This window comes from Pseudopipra pipra, chromosome 4 (assembly GCF_036250125.1).
Source record: "Pseudopipra pipra isolate bDixPip1 chromosome 4, bDixPip1.hap1, whole genome shotgun sequence".
NCBI classification, from domain to species: domain Eukaryota; kingdom Metazoa; phylum Chordata; class Aves; order Passeriformes; family Pipridae; genus Pseudopipra; species Pseudopipra pipra.
The window spans coordinates 1943371-1966083 of record NC_087552.1 but is presented as its reverse complement, the minus strand read 5'-3'; the positions used below and the strand labels follow the sequence as shown (position 1 = coordinate 1966083).

The 22713-nt window shown below is 48.1% G+C and overlaps 1 protein-coding gene across 7 annotated transcripts in view; it reads right to left on the bottom strand.

Moving 5' to 3' along the window:
- The window catches only part of SLC4A4 (solute carrier family 4 member 4), a 140702-nt gene that overhangs the window by 94262 nt on the left and 23727 nt on the right, over window positions 1–22713 (bottom strand). Inside the window, exon 1 of one of the 7 annotated variants that reach the window (XM_064653727.1) lies at window positions 15756–15948. The exons of the other annotated variants lie outside the window; for them this stretch is intronic. The gene's annotated coding sequence lies outside the window, so the exon portion shown is untranslated. Of the gene's footprint in view, window positions 1–15755; window positions 15949–22713 lie in introns of those variants that run through there. 7 annotated transcript variants of the gene reach the window in all.

Here is a 22713-nt window from a genome sequence, read left to right as displayed (position 1 = left end):
GCACTGAGCACCCACAGCAGCGGGAATGGCCCCCTCGCTCCCAGGAACGGCACCTGGAATGGGTTTATCGCATTTAACAGCCACGCTTTCTAGCCCCAGAGGGTTGGAAAACTGCTTAGGACACACTGCAAGGCTGGTGCTTTCCCTGAAACACCGATCTGAAGGAGCTGGGGGGTTTTAGAGGGCCAGGAATAGAGCTTGTGTTGCCTTGGCATGGCGCCCCGGCTCTAATCCGCAGGAGTTTGGTGATTAGACTCCAAGCGTCACCCTCCTTGACTTGGTCTTTTCTGCCCTTCTCAGATTAACACAGCATTTCTGTGGGCCAAAATCTAGCAAGAAAACATCCTTTACCAATTTGCACGGGGAAACTGTCTCAGCCCCCTGGAATTCTTCAAATACCATGAAATGGGAGTTGCAGAAACTTTACCAAAAAAAAAAAAAATCACGTGAAACAACAAGAAAATCTTCAGTTGGGTCTTTAGGGGAAAACTGGCAGAGTCCTGTCAGTGAAGCACCTCAGCAAGACCAGACATTGTCACCATCCCATGAAAGGATATACGGAGAGAAAAAAGGGTGGAAATAATTTTAGGGCCTCTGAAAGGAGATATGCCTTCAGCTAAGTCTGGTTTACCAGCTCTTTGTCGTAAGTAAAGGGACATTCAGGCACTTCTCATCTAGATTCACATCCTCGTGACTGCTACTGAACATTTTGCAAACAAATCTAAAAAAAAAATAATCAAAAAAATACTGGGTTTCTATTTTCAGGGTCTAGATCTGACAGAATACACTCCAGTGAAAAAACACGAGCTGCTTGAGTAACTGGCCTCTCCGGGCCAATGATTAGATCGGTGCCAAATATTTTTAGACATGATGTTATGTGTCAATAGGGTTTGAACGAGAGTCACACACAGCCTACCCGGCACAGCAGCAGCTCGGATCTGCAGAGCACCAGCAGATACAGCTCACAGAAACATTCCGCCAGACTACTCGGAAAGAACAAGACCAGCTTAGTACTAACAGGGATCCTGGACTTCCTAATGGCTGCATTCATCTGCCAGCATTTGTTTTGCTCCTCACATCAGGAAATCTTTCCGCAGGTCTCTGCGCCGCAGCACCAAACACTTGCAAGGCATTTTCCAAGCAGCAAGTAACCTCGGAGTTCCTGTTCCCGGTGCTACTCGAGGCCAGCCCCAGCTCCCCCGGGAGATGGGAGTGCTGCCACCGCCCGGCTGCACAGCTCTGGAGCCGTGGAACTCGGGGATTGAGGGCAGGAGAGAGGGAAAGTGGTGTTTGGCGTAAATAAAGAAGGACTGATGTGGCAACACGAGTTGTTGCGCTGAGTTACAACTCGCTGGAGTGAATAAACGCCTAACAGAGCTGGGGAGCACAAGGGGAGAGTTACTGCTCACTGATAAGCTTTTATGATTCTGCCCATTTCCAACGGCTTTTGCAATCAGGAAGAAACTGCAGCAAACTCCAGATCGCAGGAGGAAAAAGAAACGGAGCCAGTTCCGTAACTGAAGCACTGTAACACGGAGCCACGGGAAAGTCACATTAAAGAGCAACCCAACGAGCCGGGGCGTGGAGTGGGGCAAGGGCTGAGGGGAGAGGGAGAGCATCAGGTCACAGAGCAGCGGTGCCAGCAGCTCCTGTGCCACAGCTCTGCCTGGCAGCTGTGGGGAAGCTGTCCACACTCCTGGGAAAGGCAAAGGCAAATCGGATCCTCCTGCGTGTGCAGAATCAACCACCCTCGTCTGCTTCACTGAGCCCAGCACCAGTGACCTGTTAAGATTTTTTCCCTCAGAAAACCGCTGTGCATAAAGTGGAGTGGGAGTATGTGGACAGGGATGCTGGGGGAGAAGAGACAAACCCAAGCAAACAGTGCACTGGGGATCACGGGTTGAGCTCTTTGGCAGGTCCCAAATCCCACAAGGATTACGCCTGAATCCACACAGAGACTACTTCCCCTCACCAGGTAGCTCCCAAACACAAAAGAGGAGACTGCTCCAGTAAGGAACACCCACAGCCCCACACTGCTCCCCACAGGCAGAACCAACACTACTTGTGATGAGCAACATCATCCAACCTTCGACTACAGAGGGACCAGCACAACCATTGGCCAGACCCGGAGTGCCCCTCAGATGGCACCTGGACCTGAGCAGGCTGAAGTGCCACCAAAGGCTTTCCTGTCAGTGACGGCCGGCGCCTTTACCAAGCCACTCAGGTTAGATGCCGAGCGTGCATCCCAAAGGGAATGAGTCAGCCAGCCAAACAGGCTGCTTCTGTCAGCGGGCTGCACAGAGACAGAGATAACACTATTCCTTTTCTCTGCAACCTGTGAAGCACTCGGATACTGCAATTGTAGCAGCCAAATAAACAGGAAACCAAGGAGGAGACTTGGTCCCAGCTGATGCTCTCACAGCCCATACGCAAACGCTTGAATAAACAGACCTAATGCGACCCATTCCTTCTTAGGGCCCTGATGTGCTTTGGTTTTCTCACACACTTGCATATGGGCCCTATCACACAGAAAAAATGAGCTTCTGACTATACTCAGCGTGGCCTGGTTGATGCACTTTTGGAACACGGTGCCAAATTTATCTTGGATGCATTTTCCCCTGTCAGCTCTAAAGCAGCATTTATTTACAAGCTTTCTCAGCAAAAAGCTGTATTCACCCCGAGCAGGGCAGGACAGAATCCCCTGCTTTCTGCACAAAGAACCTGCACTGTAATATTTATACACCAAATAAATTCCCAATTAAGTCACCTCATTAGGTGAAATGCTTCCCTCTACGGAGGCGTTCTCAGGGATTGAAACTAAGTCCCATGATAGGATTTAAATACGACTCTCAGTTCTTGACTAAATCTTGTTTTCAAAAACTCTTACAGACTGGAACGTCAAGAACTCTTTAAAGTTTATCTCAACTCACAGGTGAAGCCTGAGAGAGCACCTTCCTGAAACCGAAGTGAGAATCATTTGCGTCTGTGTTGACAAAATAAGTTTATCATTTGGATTTCAATTTTAATCCCTGACAACTTTGCAAGAACTTTTCAGGTTGGATACGCTCCAAAAATGAAGTAACTCCTAGGAAAAGCAATTAAGAGCGAATGAAGTTGCAGTTTTCTTGTGCACAAACAATAAAGTAACGCTATCAAAACACAGGAAAATACAGGGAGAACACTGGCACTGGATGCTGGGGCAGGTGTAACAGTTGAAGTCTTTGTTTCATTATGTTTAGATTACTTACCATAAAATGACATAACGCTTTAAAAGCTGATAAAGTCAGCTGCCTCTTTGTTTTCATTTCCTTCTCCTCAAGGAAACCATGGAACTGGAACTGGAGACTCAGCAAAGAGAAGGCTGTACTGCACTCCAGCTTCACGTGGGAATTGTAGGATCTCAGTGCGAGTCCCTCTCCAGCGGGATGGGGTGAACCTCTGCTGCTGAGCACCTGGTTCCTGCCACATCCCACATCCATCTGCTACACTTCATGGAGCTACAGCCAGGAAAAGGTACAGAGACACCCTGAAAGGAATTCTGGCTTGCACTTCCGCAGGAGCTTTGTGAGATGGAATCAAATGGGATGAATCCACAGGAAGAAGTGATTTCAGACTGCAAATATTATGAATATATCTGTTTGAGGATAACATAAACCAGACATTTTTCACAGCTTAGTTTTCTGCAAAGCATGAAACAGAAATAATAATAATAAAAAAAAAAGCTTTCTCTAGAGGCAGAATGTCAGGTTTTATACCCACAAGCAGTAGTGGATTTTTCCTAAAAATTATTATTTCAAGCCATCCTGTGGCATCTGATCTATTTTTTGCTATTTATTACCGTGACAATGTCATGTCCTGCAACATTTTTGTTACAGTTTTATGCCTTGGAGACAACTTCTTACTCGACCCTGTGTCTGTTTGAAACCAGCTCTGGTTTATAAAGCAGCAGCTCCTTGTTCCAGCCTGGTGTTAAGAGCTCTTTTCAGGGAATCTGTGCCTAAGTGTGTGGTGTCATAGAACCGGGAACCATCACAAGCGTGCATCTGACATCAGCTCAGCACACAATTTTCAAAGTACAGAATAGCCAGGAGATATGGATACACCTATGTAGAAACCTGGACAAAGAAACAGCAACTGTGGGAATTTTTTTCCAGCATGTATTGCCCACCCAGAGTCTCCAAAAGCAAGGCATGGGAAGCCCGGCCCAGAGGCAGATTTCCATCTGTAAATGAGGATGTTAGAGCTCGGTCCTGCCTTTAAAAGAACAAGGCTATCTGGAATGGGAGGTGCTGGGTTTAAGTCCATTAAGCACTGAGCAAAGGAACAGGCAGTGTGTACAATGTGGGGTGGGGCAGCGCGTCACTGGCACCGCTCACCCAGGACTGCTTTTCTCCAGGGAAAACAACCCGGCACGCTCAATCCTGGCTTCCCAGCAAGCAGCTCCTGCACTTGTCCTTCCCTGTGACTGCTTTGGGGGGGAAAAGTTCTCCATAGTGATCACCCCCAGCACAACCCACAAAACGTGTGAGACCAGCTCATAGCTTAATTTCACTTCTGTAATTACAGTTTGGAGCTTTTCCCTTCCCTCAGGCTTCAGACTTTGAAATGCTCAACTCCTAGAGCTGTGCCTTGTCCCACCATCACCTCCCCAGTCACCTCTGAGATGGTGAAGTCACTCTAAAAGCATCACAAAGCTCTGGACCACTGATGGCAACATGGGTACAGAGAGTGTGCTGGCTTCCTGCTGTGAGGAGGACAGGCAAGGCCTGATCCAGCAGAAAGCTCGGCTGGCAGAGGCAGAAAGCCTGTTGTATAAAACATTTTGGACATATCTGAAGCAGCCAAGGGAGCTAATGCTCTCTCAGCACTTCCCAGAGTGCAGGCGCAGCATTTCTCATCCAATTCCAAGTGTTCTGACGTGAGACGTGGTTTCACGATATGCTGGTTTCAAAAACATAATCCAGCATAAAGGATATTTTTAACAGGGATGATTTCAGGAAACTGCTTCACCACTTCCACAGGCAGGAAATTCTCCAAGTTCGCTTATTGCCAAATCCTGCAAACTTTACCTGGTTACTCGATGACAGCCTTCGGAAAATCTGCAATATTTCCATGTTGGAGCAATTACTCCAAAGTAAGATGGGAGATGATATCACTTGAGCTCACATCCACAGGGGATGTGATCAGAGCACACAGGTGTAAAACTAAACCAGAAGGTCATACCTACCAAAACCAAATGCCAGCACACACACACATGACTCAGGCAGAGGAAAAAACTTCTCCAAAAATATTAGACAAGCAAGAAAACCAGTGGGCTTTCAACCTCATCCTCACTTGGGTGCCAACTGTTCATCTGGAAGACTTTATAGCGACGGTTCCCTGGGGTGACAAGACAAAATCTCTGCTGAGGAAGGTCACTGGCATCGGTCCCAGTGCATGCATCAAACGCTAATTTAATAACAGTCACTCAAAATTAATGCAGACCTGAGAGCCAGAAACGCAAACAGCCAACTTTCAAACTAAACTCCCTTCTTGCCTCCACTGGCTGCACTGGGAAGTAAAAAAAAAAGAAAAAAAAGAAAAAAAAGAAACACAAAACCCAGCAAAACCCAAAAATATAATTAAAAAAACCCCCACAAAACCACAAGCCAGTGGAAGTTTACTGAAGACGGAGAAACAACATTTTCGGAGAGAAGGGAGAGAAATGCAAACCCAAGTTATTTTAAAGTCATCTGAGACTAAACTGAAATAAAGAATTTCATCACTTCCACCAATTTAGGCTCCAGTCAGAAGAAAGTCACAGCCCACAGCAGCACAGACCCAGGGAGCCGTTCTGTCTCCCAGGAGTGCCAAGTGCTCACCAAAACACTGATTACACAAGCCACAGGGCTCAAGGGATGCTGGTCCCTCACGAGTGACACCCACGAAGATCACTCAGCACAAACACGACTGCAAGTGACAACTGCCTCCTGCACGGCCACAGATCCTGCTCCAGGAGAGCACCTGCCGTGCCTTCTGGGGGCTGTGACCGCGCTGTTGTGACAACACCACGTACGTGTGGTCCCTGGCTACCGCTAACCAGACTTGCACCCACAGGCAGGAAAACCTTCACTCCTCAAAATTTCATGTCATAATATTGGAGGGGCAGGTCGGTAGGAAACTGCTGTAACAGAGCACTGGCAGTCACCGGGATAAAAGACAATCTGAGGGTGTCTCACTGCCATGGCCACCAGCCCACAGAGAGCTCATGCACACAGTCCCACCCTTGGCAGCACCTGCAGAGAAAGCAAAGGGGGATTTTTGTAAACTTTGGAGCACAGAGCAAAGCACCACCTGCAGGTGCCCTCGCCTGTCCGTGCACTCAGCTGGTGACCCACTCGTCACCTCGCCCTCGACGGGTGATGCCAGTGAGGAGCGGCCCGAGCCCGTGATCTTTACACTTGGCCCTGCAGACCAATTAATTAGTCATTAATAAGAGGCTGGCCCAGAGCAGGCGGGGGCACATGATTGCGTTCTCGCCGCATTAGTCAGCGGACGGAGCGATACGGGTTCCTTCACCAGGACACCAACTCAAACGTGAGGAACATGATGCAGCATAAAAGCAGAGTGGTATGAGCAGACAACACATGGCCCTGCATAAAGGCAATGCATTTAGAAATGTTCAGCTCACCTCACCAGCAAAATGTGTTTGCTGCTGGGCTGGTATTTTGCTTCATGGGAGAGTCGTGATCTTAGTTCGGTTCTCAGTGCCCTAAAGCTGGATTCACTGTATCCTCCAACCACAGCCAAGAGTGCAGAACCCAAGTGCTGAGCAGGCAACTCCCAAGTTTTAACAAGACTGTCCTCTACGTGACATCCATTTAAGGACAGCTCAAAATAGACTTACTCGTATCAGCCTAAAACAAGACTGCAAAGAAAACAACAGCCCGAGAGCTGAAAAGTAGTTTCTTGCCAGAAAGTGTTCACAGCTACTTCTTGTGAACTCCTTCCTTGTGATCCATCGCTATGGAAAAACAATTCCTCTGAAGCAGGAGGTCTGGGTCCTCCAAAGTAACCTAAACACTAGTGTAATGACTAATGAGCTTGGACAGAACACCAAGCAGACTTCTGCAAGACAAGAGAAAATGAGATTTTAGCATTGGTATTTCTTTCAGACAATGTCTGGAAAACTTCATCCACTCAAGGAAAGGACTTTGAAAGAAATCATTCTTCTGGAGAGAAAAAAAATAAAAAATTAAGACCACTTGCATCTCCTTTTTCCAGAGGAAGGGTACTCAGACCCCTCTGCAGCCACTCAAGCAAGTTTGTCACTGGAATGAGCTCCTCTCCCGGTATGGCAACTAGCTCCTTCTGACTCCAGAGCACTAGTCCAGAAACATGAACTTCCCAGACATCCTTCAAATGTTCTCTTCAGATTTCCCAGGTTCCTCTGCAACTCAGCCCTTTACCCATGAGGGTTTCAAGCCATGGTGTTTTAATACAAGCAAGATCCATAAAAAATTACTTTATAGCTCCCTCATCCTCTTTGCTCTTCTCTGGGAACTCTGTATTAGAGCAAGAGTTGCTACTTCTGTTTTAGGAACTATAAACTCAAAGGCATCTTCAAGAACCACAAGCTGATGCCAACACACTGTGCAGGTTTGTCTGGGGTGCAGCTCCAGTTACTGCCCTGGGAGAGAGCAGCAGCGCTCGGTTGCCAGCTGGGGTTAAACCAGGACAGTCGCTTCAGCGCCCAATGTGGGGCACGAAGGGTTCAAAATAACGACAGATCTGACTGGAATGTGCTGGATGGAAATTATAGCTGTTATTGCCCTATGGTTATTAATCAGCAGGCTCTGTGCTTGCCATGGGCACCTGTGTGCTGGAGCCTAGAGCTCATCAGGGGCCGCTTTCGGTGCTCACCCCATGCTGCCTTATCACCTCGCTGCGCTGGGCCTGGGAACACTCCGATAACAGCAACGACAACACGGCCGCGCTGGGCCGTGGCCAGGGCACGGCTGCTCAACTGGGCAGGCTGGCACTCCAGTGGGAACTTGAGTCCATGGGCTGTGACCTGTGGATGAGTACTGCAGGAGCGGGACAACCCGAAGGGTAAGTCCATGCTGGAGAAGGTTCATCTCAAAGCATTTGGCCACCTTGAAGCATCAGTGGCTGTGCATGAGGTCACCCTGGAGTGCCTCAAAGCTTGGGTTAATCACCCACTGTCTGCTTTCATCCTCTTTTCCCCGTGCACCTGCCTAAGACACTGCAGACAGCCATTCTTCGGGAAGAAACCTCAGGAAAACAACTTGTCATAACTGGTCTGAAACAGCTGGTTTGCTTTGTTATAGATAATTCATAAAAGCACAACAGGACAAAGCAATTTTCATGCTCCTTTTTTAAGCTGTCAGGGCCAAGGAAATGTTTTGCTGACGTAGTGATTCAAAAAGTAAATAAATAAATAAAAGATGAAAAGCCGCTCTGCAGTCTGGCATTTCAGGTGTGGCCACAAAACAATTCAGCATGTCTGGGGATGGGGATGGCAATGCATGGTCAGCAGCCATGGAGCATCATCTGCCCAATGTGGTCATTTCCTGGCTCTTCGTAGCTGTTCCGATTCATCCCTGACTCGGCAGAAATCCTTCCCAGTGGTATTCCTCAGTTCTGTACTTACACGAGTTGGTGCCTGCAAATTTTACCAGACATCTTCAACTCCAAATCTCCATTCCAGAAAACAGCACCAAAGCAGCCAACTCCAGCCAATTTAAAGGAAGTTCAGATAGGAAGCTGCCTTTTGGGACTCAGAATGCAGAAGAGGGGACAGAGTCGTGGGTGTCCCTGGCAGGCCACCCACCTCACGGCCACAGCTGCGGGCACTTCTCTTAAATACAGGCTGTAACCCCCATGGCTGGACCCAGCAGGACCTGTTCAGCAATCATACACACATTGGAGACACCTGCTAACAAAGAACTGCCTTATGTCCAGCACCCAGTTGCAACATGGTTGTTTAAAGGTAAACAGGAAATAGGCCACGGTAATATTCAATCCCAGTTATCTGCACCCATTATCTTGCATTTTTTTATTGCTAAGCGGAATGACTGGCCTGGGAACAGAGCCAGAAAAGCTGGGCTGATACCACAGTTCAAGACTTCATAGATATTACTGAGAATTACAAGTTAAGGGTCACATCCATAACTGTACTGACCTCTCCACAAAACCCCCCAGGTACCTTGGATGAGTCACAAGTCAAACCTTCCCAGGAAAACACTGAGGTGATGGTAACCCAAGGCATTACTGGACCAGGAACACTTAATGCAAAGGTGCCTCATTCATCATTTAGAACTAAAAGGGCAGAAACAGATTCAAGAAGGGTGGCTTCATTTGTAGAAAAGTTATTACAGAAACTTTTACAGGAATCTCTGCACTCCCACATTTCTGAAGGGACATTCAGGCTATTTGCTGGGAGATATATTTTGAGCACGATGAGCTTAAGTTGGTCTTCCAATGCTTTTTAATAAATTAGGTTGTATTGCTAATGTTCAGTGAACTGGACTCTTCTAGCTTGATCTTTAATTCGAGTAATTATTTTAAAAGCAGGAGACACGATCTCCCTTTATTCAGTCTCTGGAGAGGATTCTGACACTGAAAGACACAGTCGGGGTTTCCACAGGGTTGTTTTGCAGTGTATTCCCTATCAACAAAATTTATGTTATTGTATCTCTGGCAAAGGAAAGAGACAGGTGACCCAAACAAAACTTGGGAAATACAGAGCTTTTACTTTTGCAGCAATTCCTGCTGTTTTGTTCACGGGTCCAGAGTGCCCATCCCAGGTTACATTACAGTACAACGATCACGGTAACGTGCCCGCTCCTTTAATTTATACTGCCAGTAGGAATAAGCCATGAAGCTCAGCAGTCAGAGCATCCTTGGCTGGAGCCCCATGCCCACAATCGCCAAGGCAGGGTGCCTGGGCTTGCCCTGTCGATGAAGCACGGGCCTAAGCCCACGCTCGAGCCCAGGCTTGCTCACATTCCTTCCGTGCTAGCAGGCTCTCAGGCTGAGCTTTGGAGCGCTGCCAAGAGGGCAACTGAAAAGCCAACACAGGCAGGCGGATGAGTTGATGGCTGTAGGTGCCTTCCAACTGAAATATGCTACTGTAAATCAATATAAATCAAAATCAATGCAGCCTCTCTCTGACACCACCCTTCGAGGTCCTATCAAAGATGCCCTCAAGACTTTGCACTGGTCTTCCATCAGTTTCCAACCCCACCCTGCAAGCAGCTCACAGCTGCAATCTAGACTTTGTCCCTGTACCTCTCGGGCCCCACTGGATCAATTGTCTCCATGCACTGTCCTATCTCACCACACGTTTCTCCTCTTCATGCCAGTGGAACTACTCATGCAGGGCTCACCCCAGCACGGCACTTCAGCGTGGCCTTAAAGGTCAATGGGTTGAATTGCCTCCAGGCCAGAAGTCACCTGTGCTGAAGTGTTTTGTGGCACTAAGGCAGTGGCTCCACGTTTCCAACCCTTCTGCACCGATACAGGTGGCACTGCACTGCAACTCCACCAGCAGCACTGCAAAGGCATCCAGCACCGCTTCCATGGAATGCCACACACACACCTCTCCTGGGGCAGCGCTCCTCAGACCTGGTTATTGCTCACCTAAGAGATCATGAGATGTTAGACAATGGATGTGGAATACTCCCGTGGCACCACACGCTGGATTGCTGTGCCACTGAGGCTCTGGAACGGAGCTTCGCTGGGGACACAAGAGAACAAAGCACCATCTCTTTTTCCCTGGTGATGATTGTTCCTGCCCAGAAGGACACACAGGAGGCTCTGTTGAGTGGGGCTGCTGGTCTTGAGCTGAGCTCTGTGTCTGCTGAATGCACAAACTGTCACCCGGGGAAGTGAGCTCACACCAGGCAAATTTAACAAGAATTCAGGTAAAATCCACCTCAAGATCACCACATTTGCCAGCCCTGAGACCTAAGCAAAATGAGCGGGTCCAGTTCCTATGTATGAGAAATACACTTCAATTCCAGTGCAACACACAGGTTTAATATGCTTAAATGTCACTTTTCCTCGAGCTACTGAGCAACTATTGCCCAACCTCATTCTATACAGTCTTCTCATATTTAGTAACCTTGATGAAAGATCTTTACGCTTACGTCAAAGGACTGACAACACGTCTGAAGTGTTATACAGTCACAGGTACAATAAAAGCAGTTAAGTTTTGCAACCGTCTGTTCAAGGTTAAGAGTTGAAATTATATCAGTAAACCTTCAAAAGGTGATTAAAATGAAGTAAAAACTTATTAAAAAAAAAAAAAGGGGGGGAAATACTCTAATCTTCAAGTTGCACACACCAGTGCAAAAGAGAGGCAAGTTCTGTTTTGGTGCCTACTATACAAAATAGAGAAAACAGGAAAATTTTAATAAAGATGATTAGTTAACATGCTCCAGTTGTTGTCTTTGACTTCAGATTACACATCTGCATAGTCATCAAAATCAGGGCCTTTGCACGTCTTGTTCAGAAACCAGTAGCAGAAAAAGACCGAAGACACCACAGGAATAAATGCTAAGTGAAAAAAGCCAAAAATTTGTTGCACGTGCAAACCCACCAGGATTTCTTGCATAACACCAGCTCTTTGTGGTAACTTGTAAAAGAAAGTAAAATTCAATCTCCCCTGGGGAACAATCACATCAAATTTCAGCCTGTTTCATGAACTCCACAGATGAGCAGCAGTCACTTCACAGAGGTCAAAAGAAGAGGTACCATTCCCACCACAGTCCCCACAGTTCTGTATTACTTATATATTATTACTACTTATATTATTATCATTAGAATTGAACGAAGCTATTTTTGTAGTTATCATTCCTAAGACAATAAAGGGATCTGAGTAATCCTCAGTCTTAAAAGAAGTCATTCAAACAATTCCCACCATCACCACATTCAGGTTTTCAACTCACTTTGAGACACCAGATGTATGGATCAATACTTATAGAAGGACAATTAAAGCTTATTTCAAGACAGATCTAATACAAAGTATTTACCAATCATATATTATATAGTAGCAAAAGAGAATGTAGTTATATAATACAGCTAGGATTTGAAACACCAGGACTTGGAAAATTCTCCTTCCCTGCTAAAAGGATTTCCTTAGGAGTAGGAAATATACAGATCAGTCATATTCTCCATCTCCCTCCGTACACATTTATGTATATAAATAATACCTCTGTTTTAAATTCTCCTTCAGTTTCTGTTTTACTCTGGCAGCAGAATGAGCTCTGCTAACAGCACACGTTTCTGGAATTCAGATGCTGAAAGTTCATTTGAGCCACAAAATCAAAGGATTCTGATACTGGTGGCATTGAATCATTTCTTCTGATTTTTCTGGATAGAAAAGGAGATAGAAACAGGGCTGTTTGCAATTTCCCCTGCTGTACTCGGAAGGCTCAGCCGTACTCCAACAGTACAGATTTACACTGTTCAATTTGGGCAGAAATGCACAGTTCCAAACCAAACTGAAGGCCAAGAACTGAGATGTAGCCTTCTTTGATTTTCTACTTTCTCCCGTAAAACTCCAGGCAACTTCACCCCACTGACAGTCCCTGTGACAAATTCAAACCTTCCTTATGTGAAAAGCTCCTAATTGCAGGACAGCAATTCGAAGACATTTTTATCTCTTCAGTTAATGTAATTAGGCCATTGATAAACAAGAGTTCTGCAGCTTTTTCCTTAACACCACGTGCTGTTTTATCACCCAATTACAGGTGCCGTAATTGTCTCCGACATCGTCTAATGGCAATAAAAAGCATTTCTGCCACAAATTGTGTATAACCCTGAGCAAACTCGGGAGAAATGAGATGCTGCAACCACCCAAAGTTCAAGGGCAGGGGGGCAGAACCCTTGCTTCTGTGGGAATTCCTGCAATCTTGACCATTTTATGGCTGTATTTTCATTTCAAGCCTCACAGGGAACCGAGCCTTCTTAACTGAGTTAAGAGAAAGACCTTTGCCTCCCATCCGAGTCCTGCTGCTTAGCAGGAGCACAAAAGAGAAGCTTTCCTTCCCCCAGACGCAGCACAATGACACAGAGCCGCGCTCCTTTATCAATATTAACCGTAAACTGCTATTACTGGCTTTTCAAAGAGCACTCCCCCCCTTTCCGAGCCTTCTAAGTGGATTTGAAGCCGGAAGCAGCTAATTGACTTGGAACGAGGAGTTATCAGAACCCCTTTTAATTTGCTCAGAGTAAGAGCTCCCATTCTAAACCTAATGCACACAGAAAATACGTGAGAGGCAGGGCGCTGGAGCGTGAGGAGGATGCTCCTGTGCTGAGGCCATGAAGGCATTTTTACCAGCACCGAGGGACCGGACGGTGCCGCAGCACCGGAGTCGGAGCGTTGTGAATGCTGCTTGCAACGAGGCGTCTTCAAACCCTCCTTCAAAGTCCTCTGGTGCTCCCAGCCCGTAGGAAGGAGCTGGAGTGCAAACCAGTAAAAGTTATACTGTTTTGATAAGGAGGTGTGTTACGATGTCATGACACAAAATATAAAAACTTAAGTTTAAAAAACAGAACCAAAGTGATCAGCAAATCCACAGTAACAGGTGGCAGGTAGGCACACAGGAGCATCCCTTGCTGTACCCACAGGGCCTGTTTTTGGGCATTCAACTCCAAAAACACCTATTTCCCCCAGTTATGTCTTTGCTCAAAGCAACACCTTGCCTTTATGACTGTGTCTCTCTGGCAGGACAGCATCTCTGACTCCGACTGCAAATAGCAGTTCGCAGACTTACTGGAAGAAAAATAAAGAAAACTTTTCTCTATACTCTCTCACACAGCAATTTTCCTTCACTGCTTTGCCCAAAACACCTCCCAGCTCTTTATTTATTACGGCTCTCCAGGGTGGCAGCATTAGAAACCCTTCAGCCAGACACATAAGTGGTTTCCTCACCCTCTTTGATAAGCAGGTAGATCCGAAAACAAAGGGACTTATAGATTTTTCCATTCTCACGGGGATGTTTTTCTGTGAACTGCACTTTGTGTACAAATTCAACTTTTTCTTATCAGCATAAGACATCAGTAATCGAAGCATTCGCCCTACACCTACAGCATTTCAAAAGCTCCCTTTAAAAACCTGCTGTGAGGAATACCACAACACAGCACCAGTACATGAGGCTGTTCTCTGGCTGCAGAGGAGTTTCAAGATTTAAAATCATAACATGGAAGTTTGAAGGAGAACCCTACAGAGTTGTGAGCTGCAGAAAATCGTGTTGGACCTTGCTGGGAGCTGACTGGATGAGTGCAGGGTGTTACCTTGCCAGGAATGCCCTGTGCACACAAATGAAAGCTTCATCCCTCCTCCCCACAGCTTGGGGGAGGAAAAAAAAAAACCACAAAAGAAAAAAAAAAAGATCCATAATTCCTTCTCATCCCACTTTTAAGTGGACAGCAGGAGGGGTGAAATGATGAAGAAGCAGACTGCATTAACATCTGCCCTTCGGATCCCAACAACCCTCACAGGCAGGTGAAGTTACTGAGAGCTAAAATCACCAGCTGAAACCAGGCTTTGCAAAACTGAACCCATCCTCCAACACAACCAGAGTCACCAGGAAAGGTCTTTGAGCACAGAACGGCAGTCAGGGAAGGAAGAGCACAGGCTAGGACAGATCAGCTCATGTACATGCTCTGAGCAAGCAGAGATGCAAACAGTCCTGTTTAATCATTCTGCACAGGACTGGAAACTGGAACAACAAAATGAAGGTTCGCATTAAATACTTGCTGAGGTTCGGGTGCCTAAAGGATTTTTGGTCAGGGGAGGCTCTAATGCCCAATTTCCTACTGATATCAACCAAAATAAGAACTAGGCATATTTCTGCAGCCTATTACTTAGCACCATATTCTGTCCCACACACAGTATACAACTCTACACGTTTTGTTAAAACCACCTAGCAAAGTTTTTTTTTTTAAATGCGAAATAGACCCATTACAGGAACAACCAGAAGAACAAAGCCCCTAAGTAGCCGGCAGCACACGCACCGAGTCACATTTAGATGCATAGTAACTGCACCTCTCTGACACAAAAGGCGCAAGTCCCTATATTTAGTACGTGGAGCAGTTCTCCATCGGAGCTGCTCCTGCTCGGATCTGCCCCAGGGCCCAACCTCGCCCCTCATGCACCCAACTTCTCCAAGAGGAGCAGCTCCGCGGAACGACTCCGCAGGCTCCCGCCGCGCCCCGAGCCACGCGCTCCTGGAAGAGCCCGGCGCCTTTTCCCACGCCCTGGGAGCTCTCGGCACATCCGAGTGCACCGGCTCCTCCCGAACGCGAGTGCTGAAGGGGTGCGCTCCTAAGGCAGGAGAAAAACATTAATACCTAACGTTGCAGAAATAATAAAAAAAAAACAAACCAAGCCCAAAGATGGTTAAATCTTCATTTCCCCCGCGCGCTCTCGCTCTGCGTGGCAGCGCTCCACACCAAGCGCCAAAAGGGCAAACAAGCAGCGAGGAGCTGGTCTTGGATAATAAAACACCCCGTACGGCCATACACCAGGTGGAAAACTGAAACTCTGGGAGGGACGAGGATCCCCCCGACCCGGCGGCTGCTGACAACTCGCTGAAGACGAACCGAAACCGTAAAAAAAAAAAAGTTTTCGAACACCGCGAAAGGTTTCTAAAATTGGCTCCAGCTGAGCTGGGCACCGAGACAGAGAGCGAGGAGAGAAAAGCGTGTCCCGGCGCTGCCCCCCGCCGCTCCCGCTCGCTCACCTCCGGGGCTCGGGCTTGCGGCGTTCCTCCAGCTTGGCGGCGGGCGGCGGCTGCGGGGCAGCCGGGGCGGCGGGCGGGGGCTGCGGGGGCGCTGCGGGCGGGCTCAGCGGGGCATGGCGGCGGCCCTACACCTGCCCCTCCGTGCCCGTGTCCGTGCGGGTGAGCGCCCGCGGCAGCCCGAGCGAGCGGCGCGGCTGTGCTGGCGGCGCCGGCCCGGCCCGCATTTAAAGCCGCCGGCGGGCTCGGCCGTCCCCTTGCCCGCTCCCATCCCGGCCCGTCCCGTCCCATCCCATCCCCGGCCGCCGCTCGGCGTCACGGGGCCCGGGGCGGGGAGCCCGGAGGAGGAGTCTGCGGGCCGGGTCTGCGGCTCCCCGCCCCGAACCCCGCGCTCCGGGGCAGGTGCGGAGCCCCGCGGCCGGAGACGGGGAGGATGGCACCCCGGGACACAGCCCAAGGGAGCTGGGAGCGTGTGTCGCTCCCGCGGCGGGATCCCTGCGACTGGAAACGCACGAGCCAGGGCGCATCTGGGTCGTAAAGGACACGGCACAGAGAAAAAAAAACACCCAAACAAAACGTAACAAACAAAACATAAAAACATCCCCAACAAGAACAACGACAAACCGCCCCAGGGAAAATGTAGAAACCATCATTCGGTCACCTCATGATAATTTTCCAAGGAAATAATACCTTACATGTAGCTTCCAGCACGGCAAGGCTCACCTTGCTCACCAGTCTAGTCCTCGTTCTTCCTCTCTCTCCTGCACACACGCTTCTATGGACACTAATCACTCTTCCAAAGGTTCCCTCTGGACTGGTGTTGGATGAGAGCAGCAGTGCCAATATTCGACATCTTGTTCAGTCAGCTGTGGCTCCTGCCCTCAGCTTGACTGTCCAGGCCAAGGTGACGAGATCCATAAAATATTTTTAAAGCCCAGAGCTCTGCAAACAGCTCACAAGGAACATGGCAGAGCAGCAATCCATCACGGGAAGGACACAGACTCTCAGGGGAACAAAGGAGGCTATTGTAGCTCTGTAGGGGGAAAACTCCCCTTCTTCGGCAAGGTTTAGGATTACCACAGGCAACTGCCTCTTCGGCTGCTCCTCACTACCAAGTTCCACTTTTGTCACCTGTCCAAACTCCGTACTAGGAAATGACATGCAATCCATTGGCCGGGCAAAAAAGCAGCAGCAACAGAAGCCACAGCACTTGCAGAGTGGAGTTGAGAGCACTGCAGAAGGATGCCCCTGCTGAATTCCTCCTCTCCCCTGCTGCTCTCACCCCTATGCTGTCCCCAGCCCCTGAGAACAGACAATTGGCTTTAAGCCACTGTCCCCTCACCCTGGTTAATGTTTTCTTCAAAGATGTCAGAGCCGTGGTCTGCACGTGAATGGGTCAGGACTTGGGCTCCACTGCTCTCTTTGATAAATCCAGTTCCCTAAGTACATGTTCTTCACCAACCAGTGAGTTTCCAATGGGTACAGCCATGACTCCCATGCTCACAGCTGTATTTCATTTCAACTAATGACAGTCCTTTATTAACAAAAGCAGAGCACCAAATCAGTTGGGAACCTCTGTATACCCAAGACCTAACCCAACTCTTCCCATCTTCCACAGGCTCTGAAGCAAGGACTGCTCTCTCCATGCTCCAACTCCCTGATGATGTGCCAGTTATTCTGTCCCTTCACTTCACTTTATTTTTAAATGACCTGGGAAGCTCCTGAAGAAATGACACATTAGCCACTTGAGAAGATTGGTGTTGCTTCTTGCCACTTAGGCAACTCATGGGGGTTCTGGGATCCCTCCAAAGGTTGCAATCCCTCAGTGAAAGCACCTCCTGGATGCTCCTCAGCAGCACTCAGAGCCACAAATAGCTCTTAGCTCGCTATTTTAGTAACAAACCTAAATAACTCCCTTACCAATTCCAGTTTTCCTCACACCTCACTGTAACTTCACATACTGTCACTTTAAACCTGTGCATTGGATTTTCTGGCTAAAAAAAATGTTTTGCCATTAGGATGCATGATTCCAAGTCAGTCTTTAAATATACCATCGCTACATTTAATCATCTAAAACCCTACCAAGAGCCATTTCCAGAAGCCCTTAAATCAAGAGCCAGGGCAGTTGTCTCGGCCAAGTTTGAAAATGAGTACGCTCTCTGTGCAGAGAAACACCCAAGTAAAATGCACTAATAATCCTGTCTGTCATCGTGACTGACAAAATAAAACCCGCCGGCTAGAGCCGACTTGTCGGACGCGCTGTATAGATGTACCTTTTGGCATTTCTTACACGGCTTGGCTCGCACGTTCCCGCTCCAAACCTACCCAGCCATTTCCAATATTTTCTCTGTTTGATTTAAGAACCGGAGATAAGCTCGTCACTCAGGCCCACAGCCCGCTAGCTTTCCCCTCGCTGAACAGGCCACGGAGCAGCAGTTTGGCTCGGGAAGCCTTTGGCTAGCTGTTCGAACCTGCCTTTCAAGCCTGCTGGATCCAGCCCTGCTCACAAGGCACAAAATCGGCCTTGGCCAATGCCAGCCTCCCATCCCAGCTAAGGCAATGCCTCAGCAGGGCACAGGACAGGATACCACCTTCACCACAACGCCTGCTGCCGTACGGGAATTATTTGGCTGCCTCCTCATCCAGCACACACACACATTCTCCTCACTCAGCTAACTCAGGAACTCGTTTTCCAGCGAGGTCACGCAAGGTATCGCTGTCAATGACAGCATCTGACATGTGTATGGATAATGAGAACAGGCAAAGTTCTGATGGTGAAGATTAGAGAACATACACGCGCGCATGCTCGGTGGGACTGGAAGGGTAGAACTTTCCCTGTGGGCAGGTTATTCCATAAATACATCTTGCAGCCTTTCTGGTAGGTTCCTCGGAAGCCGCTCACGCTGACCACAGCGTTGTCAGTCAGAGGCGACGCTGAACGAGATGGAAACTGGCAGCTCCTGAACTTCCAGGGGTTTGTGCAGACTACCCAGTGATACAATATTTACGTTGGATTAAGTCAGGAGTAATTCAGCCTAAGTCAGGAAGTTTCAGAGGATAAAAGGATCTCAAAGGAAGGATCTAGGTGCAGAAAGACCGCAGACTGTGCTTGTCTCAGAGGCTTTGCCTTGGCTGACAAATCGTCAGTGCCAAGTCATCATTACAAAAGCAGCTCACCCTGAACACACCTGTGCATGCAGGAGATCCTCTTTACAGCAACAAAATTCCCCCCACACATTTTTGAGGACTCAGTCCTTGTTCACAGCTATTTCCTCATGACCCTGAGGTGTTGGGGGGTTTTTTGTTTGTTTTACGCAGACACAGTCGTGCAGCTCATTGTAGCTGCTGAATTCAAGGGAACAAATTCCCACACTGCATTCCTTAGTATTACAGCTGAATTAGTCCAATAGCACCGATTTCCAAGGGAACCACAAAAAGCAAGTCTGTAGCTCTCAGATTTGTATTCGAGTCATCAAGAATCAGGACTTGTCTGTCCTTTCCATCCAATTCCCAGGAAATCTAGACAGAAAACAGGGTCTCAGCAAGCACTCCCTGATAGCTGATTAGTAAAGGTCTAAGGTGAGCAAACCTATTGGCTTTAAAAACTTGATTAGCAGGTCCTGCTTTTTCCAGTAGTCCCGCCTCAGTTAGCTGTGAAAACAACATGCAGTGGGGAGCTGGCTCAGTAGAGTCCCAGCTCAACCCTGCCTGCCTGCCCACTCCCTGTGAAACCACTGCAGGGCCCTTGGAAGCAAACTGCCAAATTCCCACTCACTTCCCCTGGCTCGATCTTTTGCAAGAGGCAGAAACAGGAGGTGCTGAGAAACATTCAGGTGAGGCAAGAGAGCCAAATGCTGGAGAGTTAAGGGGCTTTTGGCAGCAGTGCCCTCGATGTGCTTCTCATGAATAATGCACCAAGTCTGCTCGAGAGCAACGAGCCACCCTGGAGCACTCGGAGAGCTACTCAGATCACAACAGTCCCCTCCTTCGGAGCACAAGAAGAAGAGCTATGGGGATTTCACTGGGTAGGGAAATTGCTTCTGGTACCTTCCAATACTCCTGCTAGCTTCCGAGAGCACAGCGTGTTTGCCTCCAGAGCTTTGAAAACACACGTTGTCTCACACTCACCTGGAAAGCAACACAGGTTTGGGCTTTGCACAGACCTGTGAGCAAGACCTGCTGGTCCCCTACCAACTTCCAGGATTGAATTTCCTAAAAACACTCGTATTTCTTTGCAAAAACATCTCTTATCTTTTCAGCAAGAGCAAACTCCTCCACGCACCGAAGCGCCGCACCTCTTGCATCCCTGCCCGCCAGGAGCCCCCGCGCTGCTCGGGGCCGGGAGAGCGCAGGGCGGGAGCCTGCGGCGCTGCTCGGGGGCCCTCTGCTGGGAACCAGCCCCCCTTCCCCCGGCACCGCCAACCCCAGCTCCAGCCCGCCGAGAGGGGCGAGCGGCCGCTGTCCCCTCGGTGGTGAGCCCTGGCCCTGGGGAGCAGCGGAGAAAGCAGATTTCACCCGCCTCAAGTCATGTCCTGCTCCCTGCTCCAGGGAACGAGGCCAAACCAGCCTCTGGTCAGAGCCAAAAACGCAGGGCTTTGTTAAAATAAAGAAAGTGTGTTTGTTCCTGCACCCACAAAACCCACCAGAGCGTAGGATGCCGAAACACGTGCTTCCGGCACCTCCAGCTGTTAGGACGCTGGGACAACAAATACTCCCACCTCTCTGGAAGGAGGAGAGGGCTAAGGAAGAGCGGAGCAGCCCAGCTGACTGAAGCACTGCTGTGCTCTCAAACACATCGCCTGCTCTCTGCTTCAGAGCAAGTTCAGGCAGAAAGCAGGTCAGAAGGGACACAGATCCTTTCACAAATCAGGGCAGGAGGGAAATCCAGGGCTGAAGTCAGCCCCCTGCAGCACAAGGCTCGTTGTAACCCCATGAAAATGGGGTACAGACCTGGAAGTGCCTCTCTGCTCTCTGATAAGTATGGGTGGGCAAATGGGAGGAGCAGTATTTACATCAGGAGGATTTATTCTGTTCCCAGTTTCTCCCCAGCTGTCATTTTGATGGGTTTCTTTCTCTTCCTCATTCCTCAGCTATTGGCATCCTGAGCCAAAAAAAAAAACAACCAAACCACAAAGAAATCCCAGAGGGATGGGCCAACCAGCATTCCAGCCCATTTGTACAGCACCTGCATTGTGCTCCAGACCAATTCTCCTGAGCACCAAATCCTTACAAGAGCAATAACCACCACCATTATCAAAATCCTCCTCACCTCCTGTGCACCAGCTCAGGAAAGCTTCTAATATTTTATCTCTGACTGGAATGACATGGAGAAATCTCACCCTCTCTCAGTGTAAGGCCAAGTCCAACAAACAGCTTGACTAGTACAGATAAACCTGCAACTCACTTGGATTTCTGCTGTCAAAGCTCAGCAGCCCCCCAGCCAGCCTTCTTACCCTCTGCTTGAAGATAACTTCCCACAAGCAGATGGTGACAGGCATCAGGATTAGAGATGGTTTCCCTGATGTACACTGCTTCCTGCCTGCTCCTCTAAAATTGAATCCTTGCCTCCTGACACTGAGAGCAATCTGGTCTCAAGCAGCCAATATCCTGCAGGAAAGTAAATGGAATGACAGGTCACTGTGATCCTCTTAATTCAAGACTACATCTTCTCCTGATGTAAAAAAATCCCATCTGGGACACCTCCACAGGGCTTTGGAGATGCCAAATGGCAGCAGCAGCAGGAACTCCGAAATACACCATCAGTAACACAGGTCCTGTACTGATAAATCACCAAACTTCTCTACCTAATCCAACCATATACACACCTGAGCGTCCTTCTCAAGTGATGTCCTGCAATGGATCCTTGGAAAAAAAGCTATAAAGCTACCACAACAGCAAACTATACAGAAAATCTATGGAGATCTGTATTGCTCAGCCCCAGCCAATCCATCATTAATTGATTTCCAGTGCCATTTAGGTTATTGTTCTTGGAACACTGTTTTTCCCCTTACTTTGCCAATTTAAACAACAGATATTCATCTCAGTGTTTCTTCTTCTTTTTTCTCAGTTCACCTCAGCTCTTTGCCTTTAACCATTTTCCGATTGTACTAATACAGACTCTTTATTCCCAGGGAACAAGTGTGTTTCCACTGATTAAATTTTCAAGTTGTTGCCAGGTTTTCCCTCTGCAGGCCCTCTTCTGATATGAAGAAAAAGGCTACCCAGGAGCAGCTGGTACTTACAATACAGTAACTCCACCATATATTCCCTTCTATCATTTAATTTCTAAACTCCAGATCATTTTGAAGCGGGACACAATTTATGATGCCACATATCAAAGGTTGGCTTGGTCTGCTGGTTTGCTTTTTTTTTTTCTTTCCTTTGGGTAGGGGTTTGGTTTATTATCCCATTGTCCATCCTGGGTCATCAGAAATGTTTTCTTTTCAAATAATTAAACAGCAGCATTATCATTCACTGCTTTGGATTTTCACATCTCTTGTTCTGTCTCTCATCTTTTATACCAACATATCCTAAACAAAACATTGAAAACCAAACATTGGCAGGTTACACTTAGCCAGAAATGTCTGCTCTATAAATAAAGCTTTGAGGACTTAATGATTTTTAAATTATTTGTTTGGTAACTCCAACAGAAACAGACTAGTTCAGAGCAAACAACAATTCCCCGGGAGCACATACAACTCCGAAGGGGCTTTGCCACTTTAGGGCAGTCTGAAGAGCAAAGCATTCTAGGGAAAAAATAAAAAAAAGCAGAGTGAAAGTGAAACTGGAGAAATGTGTTGTCCAAGTCAAAACAAGGCCAAAAACAGAAGGGAAAAGGCATCCCTGAGAGCTGGCTGCTCTTTCAGCGCTCTTCCCAGCTCCACAGTTTTTCTGCTACAGCAGCTCCCGCACGTGCAGGCACTCAAGGAATACCCCCAGCGTGGAGCCCCAGATCTTTGGG